The sequence below is a fragment of the Antechinus flavipes genome, chromosome 2, assembly GCF_016432865.1.
Source record: "Antechinus flavipes isolate AdamAnt ecotype Samford, QLD, Australia chromosome 2, AdamAnt_v2, whole genome shotgun sequence".
NCBI lineage: Eukaryota > Metazoa > Chordata > Mammalia > Dasyuromorphia > Dasyuridae > Antechinus > Antechinus flavipes.
Window position 1 is genome coordinate 37,834,003 of NC_067399.1, and position 19,028 is coordinate 37,853,030.

General features: G+C 37.8%; 1 long non-coding RNA gene across 1 annotated transcript; it reads right to left on the minus strand.

Annotated features, from left to right (window-relative positions):
* Positions 1 to 11,303: 11,303 nt before the first annotated feature.
* On the minus strand, positions 11,304 to 13,459 carry LOC127552348 (uncharacterized). The gene is made up of 2 exons (XR_007951337.1): positions 13,332 to 13,459; positions 11,304 to 13,008 (listed from the first exon to the last, which is right to left on the minus strand). It is a non-coding gene; the product is annotated as an uncharacterized LOC127552348 (long non-coding RNA).
* Between the last annotated feature and the right edge of the window lie 5,569 nt (positions 13,460 to 19,028).

Genomic DNA, 19,028 nt, shown 5'->3' on the forward strand with positions numbered 1-19,028 from the left:
GGGGTGATTTATGATCTTGAGTGGATGCTGATTCATATCCACCAAGGGCTTCCAACCTGGAGTTGCATTTGGGAGATCCATATTTTGGGGTGGGAGTAGTACATTTGATTACAAATTAATGTGAGTCAATACAATGGGTAGGGTAGAAAAAAATCTTCAGTTTTACAAGTGAATTGTGAAAAATGAATTCAGCTCTGTTACTGGGGACTCAGAGTCAAATGTGCCACAAGAAAATTGATCCTGATTCTGTTGGATGGGGCTCTCTTCAACAATGAGATGATTTAAACCAGTTCCAATTGTTCAGTGATGAAGAGAGCCATCTATACCCGGAGAGAGGCCTGTGGGAACTGAGTGTGGACCACAACAGAGCATTTTCACGTTTTCTGATGTCATTTGCTTGCATTTTGTTTTCTTTCTCAGTTTTTTTTTTCCTCCTTGACCCGAAGCTGCAAACCGAGGCAACCCCGATGGGGTCCCCTGGGGCCTGAGATCAGAAAAAAAGGAAGGGGAGAATTTGATTCAGCTCTGCTCTCATTGGCTGAGCATGAAGAGGAAGGAGCATGAATTTAGGGTCAGAATGACAATGGCTACAACATTATAAAGCACACAACAACAATGACAACTTGGGAAGGCTTAACACTTAAAATTGAGACTTTCCCTTGAGACGCTTCTAAAGCAGACTGGCAGACTCTGTCTCCCCTCTTCCCCCCCGGAAGTCAAGCAGCTGCTGCGGGGAGTATAGAGAAGCAGGTGGGACAGCAAGAAGTTGGCTTGGGGAGCATTTTGTTCAGGACTGAGAGTCTGTGGTTCAGGCGGTTAAAACCCTGCTGGCAATCATACCTGCGACATCCTCAGCTCCCGTACTGTACATTGTGAGAGAAAAATCATCGCCTAAAGATCAGCAAAATGTGCGAATTTGGGTTTAAAATATTAAATGCCCCATCCAGGATCGGCTTTGGAGCCCATCCTGGCTTCCGCCGGTACCGGTGGAGGAAGAAAAAGCTCAGTCTTCAGTCACACTCTTACTGGTTAACAGGCTCCTCCAGAAATGCGAGAGATCAAAGCTGCAGACCGAGGCAACCCCGTTGGGGTCCCCTGGGGCCTGAGATCAGAAACACAATCAAATAAAATCAGCCTCACAGGGCCTTCTCACTCTCACCTGTGGCCCATCAGGCACTGAGCATTTATTGTTCTCATCTTCCTCCCTTCTTTCCTCCCCTTTCCTTGCTTTTCCTTTCCTTTCCTTTTCCTTTTTTTTCCCTCCCTCTCTTCTACACTTTTTTCTTTCCTTCCTTTTTATCTTCCTCCCTCCCTCCTCTCCCTTCCTTCATTCTTCCTTCCTTTTTTCCTTCCTTCCTCCCCTCCTTCCTTCCTCCCTTCTTCCCTTTCTTTCTTCCTCTCTTCATTCTCTCTCCCTCTCTTCCATCCTTCTTTCCTACCATCCTTCCTTCTTCCCTCCTTTCCTTTCTCCTTCCCTTCTTTCCTCTCTTCTTTCCTTCCTACTGTGGTCCTTCTCTTCCTCCCCTCCTCCCTTTCTCCCTTCCTTTCTTCCTCTTTTTTTCAGTCCCTTTTATTATTATTCCCTTATGGGATCAGATAGAGGTCGAGGGATTTGGCTGCATTTTTCTCCCATGTCCTAGTCCTCCATCCCTCTCTTCATTACTAGGGATCCAGAGAAGCCTAGAAGCTGGGTAGGGAGCACCTTCTCCACACGCAGCACAGCTAGAGTTAATTAGAAACCCCTGAAACTGCGATGGCTATTTATTCAGACTCTGAGCAGAAGGGACCCACTGAGAGAAGGATCAAAGCAGCTCCTGTATGTCTGAGGGCTCAAACTGCAGAGATTCAGTGGGAGCTTTGTGTATTCCTTTAGCAGGTCCTAGTGCTAGGAGATTTAGTAAATAAAGAAAGAGAGCTCCCTCTGGTGTCCACAAAGCTAAATTTATGGCACTTTGGAGACAATCCTCAAACTTTGGGATTTGACTGAGAAGGGTAAAAAGGAAGGTCTGCGACAGCTCCCTTTCTCCCAACACATACCCCAAATCTTCCCTGTTGGAAGCCTCCCCTCTGCCATATTCCCTTTCCTTGTACTCCAGATTCCCAAAATGCTGAATTCTGAATGTTGAATGTTGCTGGATGGAGAGAGTGTTGTGTGTCTTTTCTCTCAGTCCACAAATAAACTCATCTCATCCTAAAATACTTTTCCCTTGTGTTGTAATGCCTGAGAAACTGAGGCAAGACAGAGATTAGTTTTTACTATTTTAATAATAGAGAATTTGGGGCTGGTCAGTAGAACAGGACTCATGTCCAAAAAATGTTCAACCCCTCAGGAATTAAGGCACAATATATGTTCTTTTAGCTACACTGGATATATGGCCTGAGTAAGGCAGATAACGAGGGGAAAAGGATTACTGGGTGGGGGACAAGCCATAATTCCAGGGAAAGATCATAACTTAATCCTGACAGGATGAGGGTCAAAATAAGAAGGCCAAGGATAGGGGACAGGAGGTGAGGGGCAATATCCAGCAGGCATTTGAGAAAAGCCAACTGGAGTTTTATGATTCTGTGGTATTTCAGGGCCTCATAATGGCAAGGAACAAAGGAGTGGAGCTATAATAATTTTATTCAGGGCATAATAATTCAGGGAAACTGAAGTATAACAAAGTCTGCTGCTTCTTGAGTATATTTCTCTCTTACTTCTCTGATACATTTCTAGAAAGCATTGTCTATTCCCAATGATTCCACCAATGCTTTGATGCCTGTAAATTTGGATTCCATCCATCCCAATTTACTGAAACATCTCCTCACAAGGTCACTAAATTCAATGAGTTCTTTTCTGTGCTGATCCTCTTACTCTTTCCATTGGACTTAACACAGGACTATCTACTCTTATCTCCAAAAACTTCTACTTTTTTTTTTTTCTTGGGCCATTATCCTGCTTCTATCCCTGATGTGTGGTCTGCCCTTGATCTCATTTTTTGTATTTTCTTTCTGGTGATCTAATCCAAATAATGTCAAACTCAAATAGAAACGGATCCCTGCAGGATGAATATTGATTTAGAGAATCACAAATTAACATGTAGGTTCCATTGTATTTTACCTATTGGTGCTCTGTCCAAAGGAATATAAATTTTGATCACTGAAACCTCACAAGATATTTTGGAGTTTAGGGACTAGATTTCTTTCTTAAGGACAATGCCTTAAACCCAAAATCATCTGGCTCTCATTGATTGGCCAACAATAGGTCTTAGCCCAAGCCTCTTATTTTACAACAGTGAGGGTCCAATTGAGCTCATGTAACATAAAATTTTAGTGGTCCCTATCAATTTCTTAATTTTCTCCAACTTCATTCAGTATATGTGTAGGAGCCATGGTAACAGATGCTGGAAGTGACCCATATATGGGACCCAGTAAGACAATATCGGTGATCATCAATAAAGGGACATGGTCTAGAGAAGAAAGTATGGAGTTGAATTGGCCCACTGGGGAGCCAAGATGGGGAAAGGAGGAGGTTGTAGCTACTTTCCACCTTGACCAGTAAAATCAGGGGGAATAAATGCCTTCAATTCTGGAAAGAGTATCCAGGAAGGCTGTGTCATCGGGAGGGAACCAAATTTCTGTGAGGGCCAGAAGATGGAAGGAGAAAGGATAAGATATAAAATGAAAGCATTTTTTTTTTGCCTTGATGAGCTAATATTCCAGGAAACATAGCAAGAGTGGGGAGCTTTGGAATGAGACTGGGATGGGGGTAGGAAATGAGGGATCAGAGAAGAGTTTTGAATGATGACAGTTAGGGTTCAGAATCACTGAGATGGGAAGACTTTGACTGGGGAAAAGTAATCATTAAGGAATGAGTTTAGATTTTCATTATTGGGATTTGGCTTCAAGTTAGAACCTCTTTGGGTCTCAGACAGTTCAGAGGAGAGAAGAGGGGTTGGAGCTGAAGGACTGGGATTATTCCTCTTTCCCCAAGGCAGACCACCAGGCTGGACACTTGTCTTCTGCCAAATTAGTCTAGCCAGGCTGGTCTCTGCCTTCTGCCAATGGGTCTCTTCAGTAGTTGGCAGGTGCCCCTCCCAAAGTGAAGCAAGGTAGAGGGAGAGATAGAAAAGGAGGGAGAGTGTTGGACACAAAGAAACACAGAGACAGACATTTGTAACCAATTCTGTCTGATCCATTTCAAAATTTTTAAAATTTTTTTGTTACATTTTATGTTCCAAACCATTTCCATTCCTCTCTCCCCACATCTCACCCATCTTTTAAAAATTCATTTTTATTTTTAGTTCCAAAATCTCTCCCTTCCCCTCACAGTGAGAAATCAAGCAAAAGCAAAAAAGAAAAAAGAGGAAAAAAATTTATAATATTTTAAATATTAAGTGAAACAAATTCCTGCTCTGATGCATCTTTGATGCAGCCTCTTCCCAGCATTTCAGCCATCGTCATAGCAGAAGGAAAAAAGGGCAATCCAGTGATTTCAAGATTTCATCTTGAAGCAACTTGCCCTTTCACCATTGATCCTCAAGTCTCACCGGAAGTAATCAAAGGAACTTTATGGAATGCCTTCTTTAGCTTCATCCCTACTCATGTTCTATGTGGCTCACTGCAGTCTAGTCTCTATTGTGTATATTGAAGAGTTCCCCTGGGTTTCTGGTCTTTGGTTTTTGTTTTAAATCTTTAACAATTGAATTTATCCAGGGCTGGTGATCTGGACAAGATGAAGCAATGAGTAAATGATAGAAGGGTCCATGAGTGCAGGTCTTGATCCAAAGCCAACTAGTACAGAAAGTGGCTATCTACAAGAAGCTTGAATGAGAGATCAATCAACAAATATTTATTACCAAGCCCTACGCTAAATACTGAATATATAAAAATATACAGTTCCTGCCCTTAAGAAGCTCACAATCTAATGGGAGGAACAAGAAGTAAACAATATGTACAAACAAACCATATACAAGGTAAATAGGAAATAATTGAAAGAGGTTGGGAAAGGCTTCCTATAAAAGATGAGATTCTAGTTGGGTTTCAAGGAAAGCCAGGGAAGTCAGTAGGTGGAGATGAGAAGGGAGAACATTTTAGGTGTTTGGGAAAGCAAGAAAAATTCCCAGATGGAATATCTTGTTTGTGGAATAGCAGGGAAGCTAGAGGCATTGGATTAAAGGGTGGTGACTGGGGGTGAAAGGTGAAGTTTGAGATGTAAAGAGACTGGAAAGGTGAGGAGTAATGCAGGGAGGTTATAAAAGACTTTAAATGACAAACAAAGGAATTTGTATTTAATCCTGGAGGCAACAGGAGTTTATTGAATAGGAGAGTGACATGGTTGGATCTGTGCTTTAGGAAACTTGCTCTGTTGGTTAAATGGAGGAAAGACCCAAGTGAGGAGAAACTTGCAGCAAGCAGATTCATCACTGAGCTATTGTGATAATCCAGGTGTGAGGTAATGAGGGCCTGCAAATGATGAGTGTCAGAGGAGAGAAAAAGGGGTATATCTGAGAGATGTTGCAAAATCATCGGTCAACAGAAGATGGTTTGGGGGGATAAAAAAAATGAAGAGTTTAGGATAGTGGATGGTATGTGGTACCACATTCAAAAGTAATGTGGAAAAGTTAGGAAGGGTAGGGAGTTTTTAGGAGGAAAGATCATTCAAGATGTCTACCGTACATCAGCTCAAGATGTCTAAAAGGCAATTACAGAGGCAAGCCTGAAAGTCAGCACAGAGATTAGGGCTGGATAGATAGAATTAAGAATCATCAGCATAGAGATGATAAATAAATCCATGGGAAGCAATGAGATCATAAATGAAGCCATAAGACCCAGGGGAGAGCCTGGGGAGATATCCAAAATAAATGGGCCTGACCTGGATGAGCATCCAACAAAGAAGGCTGAGAAGTGGTCAGATAGGTAAGAGAACTAGGAGAGAGTGGCTTCCCAAAAATTGAGAGAGTATTCAAAGAGGAGGGAATAAATCATTGAATTGAATTGAATTGAGAGAGGTTGAGGAGAATGAGGATTTAGAAAAGGCTGTGGATTGGGGAAATAGGAGATCACTGATAACTGGAAGGAACAGTTGCAGAGGAATTATGAGATCAGAAGCTATATTGTAGCAGAGCAGAGAGGTATAGTAGGATTTCCTTACTGCAGTGAGGGACCACTTGAGAGGTAACATGACCCAGTCAGAAAAGTTACATGGTTTTCTCTACCTTTGTTTGCCACACATGATAAGCAGGAGTGACAAGTAACAAACAATAGTGATGCTGGTGGAAAAAAAACATCTTGACTCCAAAGTATTTAATAAGAAATTTTATGAATCTTTCCCTCTCTTTTTAGACATTGGTGTGATTTCTAGCTATACCATTATCAAGTTTTACAACTAATAATAATAGCTAGTTATTGTATAGTACTTATGTGCCAGGCACTGTAGTGAGAACCTTACAAGTAGCATCTCATTTGATCCTCTATTTTCTTAGAAGGAGCAGAGGCTTTCCCACATTCTTTATAAAAGTATTTCTTTCCAGGTGATTCTTCTTATGAATCTTAAGGTTTCTACTCCTGGAAAACTTTATTTCTTGAAAGTTTGCTGACAATTATTTTTTTCCATATGGACACTGATTTACAGTAACACTTACTTCTTCCAGAACTTTTTCCTACACATTTTACATAACTGAAGGTTTTCTCTTTATTACAAAACATCTTATTTCTTAATGTTTCCATACAATTTGAAATCTTTCCCACTTATTACACAGGCAAAATTACTATCAAGTATGCCTTTTCTTATGTGTAGTAAGAGTTCCCTTTTGGTTGAAAGATTTCCCACACTAACTATATTCAAAAGGTTTTTCTCAGTATGAATTCTCTGATGTTATATAAAATAAGAGCTATGTGTGAAGCCTTTTCATTCATTCATTCATTCATTCCATTCAAAGTGTTTTTCTCCATTATGAGTTTTCTGATGTGTATTAAGGGTTCCTTTCTGCCTGAAAGATTTCCCACATTCATTACATTCATAGGGTTTCTCTCCACTATGAATGCATAAGATATGTGCTATGCTTGAAGCTTTTCCCACATTCCTCACATTTAAAGTGTTTTTCTCTAACATGGATTTTGTAATGTTTCTTAAGGGATGACCTGTGAGAGAATTCTTTACATTCAAAGGATCTCTCCTGCATATACATTTGATTAAAAGCAGTAAACTTTAGTTGACAGTTATAAGCTTTTTTACCTTCTTTATGTTCAAAAAGTTTCTTTGCAGCATGAGTTTTTTTTTGCATATATTTTTTTAAAGGCTTCCACTATCTGGTCCCTGTCTCTCTTCCCAGTTCTCTTATGCTTTACTTCTCTTTCTATCCTCTCTACAATAGAGAGGCATTGTTCTTTGAATATCTCACTTCATCTCCTGATATTGTGCTTTTTCTTTGGCTGACCTCATGCCAAGGATGTTTTTCCTCCTCACCTCTGCTTCCTGACTGTCCTGATTTTCTTCCAAATTCAGCTAACATCCCATTTTCAACATCAGGTCTTTCCTAGCCTCCCCTACCAACAGGGCTCATATTAAATGCCTTCTTTACATTTATATTTATTATACTTCCATTTACATGCTTCCTCTCTCAATTTGTAAAGATACATTTACACTATATAAACATGTAATTATATATAATATACTCACACATACATATGACTATAGATACATATAGTTTCCCCATTAGAAATGAACTCCTTGAGGGTAGGGACTAGGTTTTTGTTTTTCTATACATGACCAGTATATAGCACAGTACCTGGGAATATATAGCATAATACCTGGAATATAGAAAGTTCTTAATAAATGTTTGACCAATATACTGACTTTCAACAATTATGGCTTACAAAAGGCAAACACAAAAAATAAATAGGTATTTTCAATGATAAGAATTTTGAAAAGCATTTTCTTTAATAAAGTAAAGGTAATTAGGATAAAAGTGGAAGCTGTTAAGAGATCAATTTAGACATGATGTCAAGAAAATGTCCTCAACAATTCCTGCTGACCCCAAGTGGAAGGAGCTGCCTTGAGAAGCAGATGTTTCCTCTTGCTTGGAAATGCTGGAGTAGAAGTGAGATGTGTTAAAGTGAGGATTCCTTTCACATCTGAATTAACTAGATGGCTACCAAGGAAGGTTCCTTCCAACTCATATATATATATATATATATATATATATATATATATTATATATATATATATATATATATATATATATATATATATATTTTAAATCAGAGAATCAACAAAAAACTAAATGAGATTATTAATAGCTTCAGAGAAATAGCAAGATACAAAATAAATCCATAAAAATTTGCATTTACATTCCATATTAATAAAAACCACAGAAAATTTTCATCTAGAATAATTTAATATGCATAAAATATCTAGCAATTAGCCTACCAAGACATATAAAAGAGTCCTATAATTACAAAAGACTAAGATAAATCATAGCTCCATCAACAAAGTATTAGTATGCCTGCCTTCTCACAGCTCCTTCAACATAACTTATTTTTGCCTTTTATAATCCTTACAAATAAAGATTATAAAAGACAAAGCTCTTGATAGAACTTGTGAAAGATAAACACATTAATATTAATGGTGGAGCTGTGAATTGGAACAATCACTCTAGAAAAAAATGGAATTATATTTTTAAAAAGTCATCAAATTATTCATGCCTTTTAACCCTAGAGATCCCATTCCTGGACAAGTACCCAAAGGAAATGAAAGAAAGGCTTCATATATTTCACAATATTCATAGCAGCATTTTGTATGACAAGAAGTGTGAACTCAGGGTAATAGATATTTTAAAAGCATATTAAATATTATTTAATATATTATTTTGTGTTGTTGAATATTTAAAATAATAGTAAAATATATCTAAAATAAATTGATGGATAAATTTCTTTATAGAAATAGAGGAAAGATAGAAGAAAAATTGAATAACCTTATCTAAATTAATCACACCAATATTTCAAGGCATTACTTTTTAGAACGAAGTAAAATAACAAAAAGAGCAAAAGGTCAAGCATTTCAAGGGAAACATTATTTTAGAAAAGAATGAGAATTAGTATAACTAAATATGAAATTATATGATAAAATTAATCAACAAAACTGTTTGGTACTGGTTATAAAACAGAAAAGTAGATCAGTGGAATAGATTAGTCAAGTGAGACCTAAAGGCAAATAAAAATAGTGACCCAATTTTGATAAACTCAAACTTAAGTAACTGAGAACCTCTAGACCTTGATTATCAGATTCATTTGTCCTTTGTTTTTTGTTTTGAAAATGAATGTGATTGATGAATGCATGAGATGAATGCAATTTTCTTGACTTACTTTATTTTTTTTTTAGATTGATAAAAGAGGTTTATTATTGGGTTTGGAAGTAAGGAGATAGGTGAAGATAGAGATAAGGGGAGGGCACTGGACAGAGGGTCCTCACATGGCTAGCATGTTTGGAATATCTGCCTTGACTTACTTTAAAGAGGGACTCAGTTGGATGGCACTCCTCCCCAGTGACCAAAGGAAGTCATCTGTCAAACTGACTCTGAATGCTAAACCTATTCTGATGAGGGGTCTGGAGGACTGGTAAAAGCAGAAGGCAAAAAATACAACCTTTTTGCTCTCCCTTGCTCTTCCAAGTACTGGAACAATACTTCTACTTCTCCCTAATCAGTTTCCAATCCCAACCCCTAGCATCTATTTCAAACCTTTTCAATCCTCTTCCCATCACTTTCTTTTATCCTCCTATCTTCTTGGCTGAAGACTTTGCCTCATTTCACTGAAAAAATGAAGTTAATTTTCTCCTCTCCTTCCTCATCTCTTATTATGTGTATCTTCCCTTCCCATCTTCTCCAGAAGATCGCCCTATCACCTCTAGTCTCCTGTTTCTCCCTATCCCTATCCCTGCCCAGACATGAAGAAAAAGCTGGGAGAAGTGCACAAAACCTGATGGAGAAACTTCTTGGGATCTGGGGCAGAATTCTAAAAGATACATACAGTTAGCAAACATGATGTGAATGAAAAGTCAATAGAGGGGACAGAAGAATCTGTCAGAGAGGAAGGAAAAATAGGAGGAACAAGGGGAAGTCCTCAAAACCTCCACAGATCCTAAATCCTCACCTCTGACCACCTCCACTTGCTTTCATCCTATACCTCTCCTTTATTTGCAACTAAACTCCAAAAATGATCTGCACTAGGTGCCTCTCATTGACTTTTAAACCCTCTTTATTCTGACTTTATAATTCAATCAAACTATCCTCTCCAAAGTCAATTTCTTCTTTTTAGTCATTAAAAAAGATTAGTACTGAGAAAGACCATCAGATTTATTAAATAGGAGATCACTAGTAACTTCAGAAAGAGTACTTTAGTCAAATAATGAAGTCAACAAAAGTTGAAAAGTGGTGGCAAAGGTATAGACAATTTTCCAAAGAACATGGCTGAGAAAGGAAAGGAAGATATAGGATGATGGCTTGAAGGATGATAATTTGTAGAATCCAGTGAAGGTTTTTTAAGAAAGCAGGAGATGGGCACATTTGGAAACAGTAAGGAACGAAGCAATTGTTAGGGAGAAGTTAGAGATGTTAAGGATGTGAGAAAGAGAAAGACTTAATGTGTAACCTCCAGGAGAAGGAAAGGGATGGCATTAAGTGCACCTGTAAACCAGGTTAGGCTTGGCAGAAGGGCTCTCTCTTTGTCAGGGACTAAGGGAAAGTGAGAGAGGGCGTCAAGTTTTTTGGGATGAAGAGAATGGCAGAACAATTTAGGGAAATTGAGACAGAACAATTTAGGGAAACCGAGTCAGGACAATAAAAGGGAACAACAGAATGAAGCCTGCCCACCTTCTTTCAATTTATAAGCCATGTTTGATAACTCTTGAACATGGCCTTGCTAGGGAGTTGATTATTGAAGTTGATGTTGCATGGAGTTAGGGTTTCTAGAAGATTATTGCCTAGGGTTCCCTCCCATTTATCCAGAACAATAGGCTTCAGGAACACTATATGATTAAAAAAAAAAAGGGGGCAAATTAAAATACCTCTTTAGTTCACCCTCACCCTGATAAAATTAGTAAACATGAAGATAATCAATAGTGAATGACTATGGACAATCAGGCTCATTAATTCACCACTGGCACAGCTGTGAAGTGGTCCAGCCATTCTAGAAAAAACTTGGAATCACATGTTAAAAGCTAATCACTTGTTATTACCTTTTGATCTAGAGATCTTATTACTAAGCACATAGCCCAGTGAGGTCAAAGGTAGAAAGATTCTATAAATATCAAAATATTCGTAGCAGTCTTTTAAAAAAGTTTTATTGATGACTTTTGTCTTGACATTAATCAAGATCTTTAGTGGAATCGTAATGCTGGAGAAACTGAGGCAAGATAGAGCTTGAAGAGCTTAATTGATGGAATGGACAGAACTCTCATCTCAAAGTATCCAGTACCAAATGCAAGTTCTCAATGACATATACACACATGGTTCAGCTACAGGGATAGACCAAGGCAGGGACGGAGTTTCAGAACATTGAGAGTGCAAATGGACTATCAGTCCGGTTCTGACAGGATGGTGGGAGACACCAGATATTCTGGTAAATTGGGATAAAGAACAACAGGGGAGACAGTGACAGTCAGTCTAAAGTTGGGAAACAGACTCTTGATGAATAGCAGGGTCAGTATCACTGAGCAGCTAAGTAAGGAGAGTAGTGTTAGACTGGAAAAGTTGAAAGGCTTTGAAAGTCCAACAGGATTTTATACTTAATCATTGCAGTGACAGGGAGTCATGTGCCTTAGGAAGAGCTATTTGGTAACTGAATAGAGGGCAGATTGGAGAGATATGTAAGGGAAGTAGAACAACCAGCAGGTTATTACAATAGTCCATGTGAGATAATGAGTGCCTGCACTAGAGTGGGGACAGCGTCAGATACAATAGTGAAATAAAAAGAATTTGGCCACAGACTGAATGGGGAAAGGTATTGGGAAGAGTAAGGAGTTATTAAGCATCACTCCTGGGTTGTGAGCCTAGGTGACTGAGAAAATGTGGTCCTCTGGGCAGTAACAGGGAATTCAGGAGGGGGAAGGTGTTGGGTGGGTGGGGTAGACAAGTGAGTTTTTTATTGAGTTTGTGATGTCTATAGAACATCCTAATGAAGTCTGGAGCTTAGTTATAAAAGAATCCTCAGCAAAGACAATCATGGAAACTATGGGAGCTGAGAAGATTGTTCAGTGAAATTGTACAAAGGGATTTTTCCCCTCTTCAGATTTAGCTCATTTACTCCGGAGACCATTTTTTCAGGGCTGAGCCAAGCTTTTGTTATTTGTCCTTGCTATTACTTGCATTTTGTTTTTTTATCTAACTTAATATACTGTAGGTGGAACTATGAACTGATTTTTAACCAATTTGGAGAGTGTTCTGGAATCATGTCCAAAGAGCAAACAGAGGTACCTTTTGAAGGAGCAATGCTATTATTAGGTCTGTTTCCTAAGAATACCAGAGGAAAAGAACCTATTCTAAAATATTTATTCTAAATATATATGTATATGTATTCTAAAATATTTACAGCGGCTCTTTGTGGTAGCAAAGAACAGGAAATCCAGGAGACTCCTGTTACTTGGGAATGGCTGGACGCAATAGGGTTATTGTGGCCCTATTTACTGTGTTGGATGAAATGATGAGCAGGGAGACTTTAGGAAGTCATGGAAGGGCTCAAAGGGCAAAATGAGGAGTGAAATGAGCAGAACCAAGAAAACTCGTATATATGGACATCGATGTAATCTGGAGGAATGCGAATGATGAAGCTGACATGACTCGAAGCCTGTTCTCTCCCTACTCAGCATCCTCCGGGGGAACCTTCCCACTCCGGGGGTCAGCAGGAGCCGAGAAGGTCGGTCTGGGTTAGGGGTCGGCCAAGGAGGCCCTAAGGTCCTGAGTTCGAATCCCGCCCCGGATACTGCTGGATGTCCCTGGGTAGTCACCTAGCGCTCTGCCTCAGTTTCCTCATCTGTAAAAGAAAAATAAGTGAGTACATTTTGTCAAATCAGAGCCGTGTGTAAAGCTCCACAATCCTCACTGCGGGGCGCGGGGTCGGCCCGAGGTTTAAGGGATTTAAGGTTTAAGCCACATTCCGGCTCCCGGGGCACTTCCCTTGCCTCCAACCATGGTTGGAGTCTCCTCCCCGATTCCTGCTCACACTCGGCACACACACACACACACACACACACACACACACACGCACACACACACACACACACACACGCACACACACACACACACATTCACTCACTCACTTGAAACACACGCAGATACAGATATACACACTCTTACCAAACAGTGGTCCTTCTGTCCCACGGAAGGTCTGGTCTCAGCCACTTGAAACTGCGCCTGCGCCGTATGAATCTCAAACTACAATTCCCAGGATGCATTGAGCTCGGAACCACATGCGCAGGCGCATTTCGTTTCCTGGAATATATAGCCAAATATACGCATTTGGTTATATAGTCCGGGAAATGGAACCTCGTCCCAATCTAGGATTGTGCCCCCAAGAGCTTCTGGGAAATGTAGTCAAGAGTCGAGATGAGCAAGGAGGAGGAGGAGAGGGGAGAGTGAGAATGGAGGGGAAGGGATACCTCCGCGCAAATCCGAGCTAAATTCATGCCAGTCCCTTCAGGTGCCAAACCTGGTCTTTTCTATTTGCACATTCCTAGCATCCGGTCGTCTCCACTCACACAGCCGCCAACTCTCGTACAGGCTTTCATCATCTCTCGTCTGAATTATTGCAAGAAATTTCTGGTTCGTTTCTTCCCAAATTTCTTCCCTTTCCAATTCATCCACCACATTATTGCCTTAATTTTTTTTTTCCTAATAGGGAGGTCTGATTATATCCTCTCCCATTCAATTTACGGTCTTTATTTGTTAATTAATCTGAAGAAATTGGAGGATGACCCACTTCTGAAAGAGGCAAAAAAAGGAATAGACATCTGGGTTTTATAATATTACCAGATACGATAAAATACATTATTTCATTGGATATTTATTTATTACATATTGTAATGCTAATGATGAGTATTTGCAAAAAGAAAGCTCAGGTTTCTCTCAGTGGAGAAATTCTACAAAGAACTTGACATTCTATATTATATCAATATAAAGGTGGGAAAAGGTGAATATGGGGGGAAATATATGGGACAACAAAGGAAGAATTTTTTTAAAAAATGAGACAGGCCAAAGATCTGTAGATGATAGAAGTATCTATATCATAAACGTTTCTTTTTAACTTTACATTTTATTTTTCTCAACAGTATTTTATTTTTCCAATTACATGTAAAGAGTTTTCAACATTCATTTTTGTAAGATTTTGAGTTCCAATTTTTTTTTTCCTTTCCTCCCTCTTCCCCAAGGCAACAAGTAATCTGATATAGGTTATACATGTGAAATCATTTTAAATGTATTTCCATATTAGTCATGTTATAAAAGAAAAATCTGAACAAAAGAGAAAAACCACAAGAAAGAAAAAACAAACATCAGAAAAAGGTGAAAATAGTTTACGTTGATCTGGGTTTAGTCTCCATAATTTTTTCTCTGGATGCAGATGGCATTTTCCTTTTAGTATCTATTTAAATTGTCTTAGATCACTGCACAGCCAAGAAGAGCTAAGTTTTATCATATTTGATCATCATATAATCTTGCTGTTATTGTGTACAATGTTCTCCTGTTCTGCTCCCTTCATTCAGCATCAGTTCATATAAATCATTTCAGGCTTTTCTGAAATCAGTCTTCTCATTAATTCTTATAGAACAATAATATTTCATCACATTCACATACCATAACTTATTCACTTATTTCCCAATTGATGGGTATCTTCTCATTTTCCAATTCCTTTCCGCCACAAAGAGCTGCTACAAACATTTTTGCACATGTGGGTCCTTTTCCTTGTTTTATGATCTTTTTGAAGTATAGACCCAGAAGTGACACTGCTGGATCAAAAGGAAGGCACAGTTTGATAGCCCTTTTGGCATAATTCCAAATTCCTCTCCAGAATAGCTGGATCAGTTCCTAACTCCACCAACAATACATTAGTGTCCCAGTTTTCCCACATCCCTTCCAACATTTATCATTATCTTTTTCTGGTATCCTAGCCAATCTGATAGGTGGTACCTCAGAATTGTTTTAATTTGTGTTTCTCTAATCAATAGTAATTTGGAATATTTTTATATGGCTATAGATGGCTTTAATTTCTTCATCTGAAAATTGTTCAGTGTAATGAAACTACCATACTTTGAGCCCTAACATCACAGTTTCAAATGTATCTATTGAGAAGAGAGAAATGATGAAAACAAAGAGGAAAATCAGTCATATTGGAAAAAATACACATAGAAGACCTCACATTTGTGAAACTCCTGAGACACCAATTTACAGAATATCAGAAGGGAAAGTTTCTTTTTTTTTATTATAGCTTTTTTATTGACAGAACATATGCATAGGTAATTTTCAACAATGACCCTTGCAAACATTTCTGTTCCAACTTTTCCCTTTTCTTCCCTCCCTCCATCCCCTCTCCTAAATGGCAGGCAGTCTCACACATGTTAAACATGTTAAAGTATATCTTAAATACAATATATGTGTACATATTTATACAGTTCTCTTGTTGCACAAGAAAAATCGGATTTAGAAAGGTAAAAATAATCTGGGAAGAAAAACAAAAATGCAAGCAGTCCACATTCGTTTGCTAGTGTTTTTCTCTGGGTGTAGCTGGTTCTGTTCATCACTGATCAATTAGAACTGAATTGGATCCTCTCTTTGCCGAAGATAGCCATTTCCATCAGAATTGATCCTCATATAGTATTGTTGTTGAAGGACATGATCTCCTTAGCATCAGTTCATGTAAGTCTCTCCAAGCCTCTCTGTATTCATCCCGCTGGTCATTTCTTACAGAACAATAATATCCCATAACATTCATATATCATAATTTACTTGGCCAATCTCCAATTGATGGGCATCCATTCAATTTCCAGTTTCTAGCCACTACAAACAGGGCTGCTACAAACATTTTGGCACATATAGGTCCATTTCCCTTCTTTAACGTCTCTTTGGGGTATAAGCCCAGTAGTAACACTGCTGGATCAAAGGGTATGCACAGTTTGATACTTTTGGGGCATAGTTCCAGATTGTTCTCCAGAATGGTTGGATCCATTCACAGCTCCACCAACAATGCATCAGTGTCCCAGTTTTCCCACATACCCTCTAACATTCGTCATTATCTCTTCCTGTCATTCTAGCCCATCTGACAGGTGTGTCGTGGTATCTCCAAGTTGTCTTAATTTTCATTTCTCTGATCAATAATGATTCAGAACACCTTTTCATATGAGTAGAAATAGTTTCAATTTCATCATCTGAAAATTGTCTGTTCATAACCTTTGACTATCAATTGGAGAACTGATATTAAATTAGAGTCAATTTTCTATATATTTTGGAAATGAGGCCATTATTAGAACCTTTAACTGTAAAAATGTTTTCCCAGTTTATTGCTTCTAGAAGGGAAAGTTTCAAAGATTTGGAATAAAATCTTCGATCACTTATAAAATCCACTGAAAAGAAGATGAAATATTAGTTATATCATATATTTCCTCCTATTCATACAAAATTTTTGTGAAAGTAACCTACATGTGAATAGAGGATATAGTTGATGAGGATATTAAGGAATAAGGAGTCTGAAAGTAAAAAATATGAGCTTCATTGTACATATTATATATTAATTATGAAAAAGTGTTTGATTCAGCTGAAAGAAGTAATTAATTTTGTATCCCTATTCTATTCTAGTCAGTATTAATCAATTTGATAGAATCATATCAAAGTTCTGTATATTAGATCCTAGAGCTGTAAGCTGTAGTTTCTAAGTTCACTTGATTAACTATACAAAGTTACCTAAAGGTCATCTATTCTTGTTTTGCCTTGTGATAATGACTAAATCTAGGTTGGCAGAGGTAACAACTATATGGAAAGTCCCCCAAAATATTTTTGTGCCTCCTGAACAATCATTTGTTCAATAGGAGCAGATGACTATCTTATGATCACTTAGGGCACTGACGGTGATAGCTTGTACCATTTCCTCTTGCCCAAATTAAGGAGAAGACTGTCCATCTTACATGAAGATATTCCTTGCTTAATCCAACTTGTGACCTTGATGACATATTATTTTATTCAATGGAATTTTTCCATTGATAAATGATCTTCCAAAAGTTCCAGAGGGAGCAGAGCTAGGATAGCAAAAAGCTCTTTTGACTCCAACCTCAGTGTTTTCTTCTACACTCTTACAAGTATAACTCCAGCTGAACTACCTATACACCAACTCCCATATACACCTCATAATTCTTTGTCTCCTTGCTTTTGCTTATACTTTCTCCTAAATCTATAATATCTTTTCCAATCCCTTCAATCTCTTGAAAATCTCACCAAATTTTTATGGTCCAATACAAATGATATTTCTTACATACAGTCTTCTTTGATCTCCCCTAATCAGAAAGGATCCTCTCCTTCTTGGATATCTCACACTCTAATGTACTTCTCTTGTACACATTGTACTATAGTTAATTTTTTGTGTATATGTCATGGCCTTCATCCTAATCCAACATGACAGCTCTTGATTTTTGAGGTTCATAAAGTCAGCAATCAAGTATTAATTATTCTTCCCTAGAACCTAAATAATGCAATTCAGCCATCAGCTAATGAGTGATAAAAGGAAGAACACAGATGGCAAACAAATAATACTGTAGCTGATGACAAAATCTGACACTGATTCCCTAAAATTTAATAATTAAATGTTAAAGTCTTTCCCATTTTTAACATCTATACAGTAAGCCTTTAGCATGAATTGATGAAGAAGGACAAACTATATTTATTAAATTTAAGGATTCCACTGAAGTTACTTTGACCAGTAAGAATTATCTAATATCCCAGAAGATGTTGTCTTTAGTTATGGCTTTTCCGAATACGATCTATTAAGATTTATCAAAAGTAGAAATTTGATTATGTGCAAAAAACCTTTGCCTTAGTCTTAAAGCATTTCACATTCATTTCATTCAAAGAATTGTTTTTCTTCCCAGCATGAATTCTATTATAGTTTTTAAGGTTTGAAGGCTTTCCCATATTCATTACTCACAATTTCAGAATGAAATCTGCGATGTGTAACAAATTGTTTTTTTCCTGTAAGTTTTTCAACATTACTTACATTCTAAGGGTTTCTCTCTGGTATGATTTGTCTCACATGCCTTAAAATTTTCAATCCACTTGAAAATTTTCCCATATTCAGTACAATGAAAAAAAGGTCATCCCCAGTATGTTCTACTAGATCTATAGTTGTTCCTGCTGGTTGAAAGCTTTCTTATTCTTTACATTTAAAAGATGTCTTTTCTCCAATATGAATTATCTGATGTTTCCTAAGATTTGAGCTGTACAAGAAAGTTTTCTCCCATTCATTATATTCAAAGGGGTTTTCTTTTTTTATTATTGAAACTTGGACTTAGACTATAGGCTGGTCCAATATCAGACATTCAAAGGATTTCTCTCAAGTACAAATATATTTATGTTTTTAAAAGTTTTTGTGCTACTTAAAATCTCCATATTCTTTGATCTCCAGTATGAATACTCTTATGTAAATTAAGGTTTTTCTGCTGGTTGAAGGCTTTTCCACATTCATTACCTTTATAGGGTTTCACTCCATTATGAATTTTCTTATGTGAATTAAGGGTTGCCTTCTGTTTGAAGACTCTCCCATGTTCATTATATTTAGAGGGGTCCTCTCCAGTATAAATTCTCTTTTGTGAATTAAGGCCTTCCTTCTTGCTAAAGACTTCTCTACATTCATTAACTTTATAGAGTTTTGCTCCAGTATGAATTTTATGTCTATTCAGGGTTCCCTATGTTGACTAAAATACCTCCTGTGGCTAAAAGTTTTCCTATATTTATTATATTGTTTAAAAGATTTTTCTTCCTGACCATTTTTCTGGTGTACACTAAGGTATGAATTGT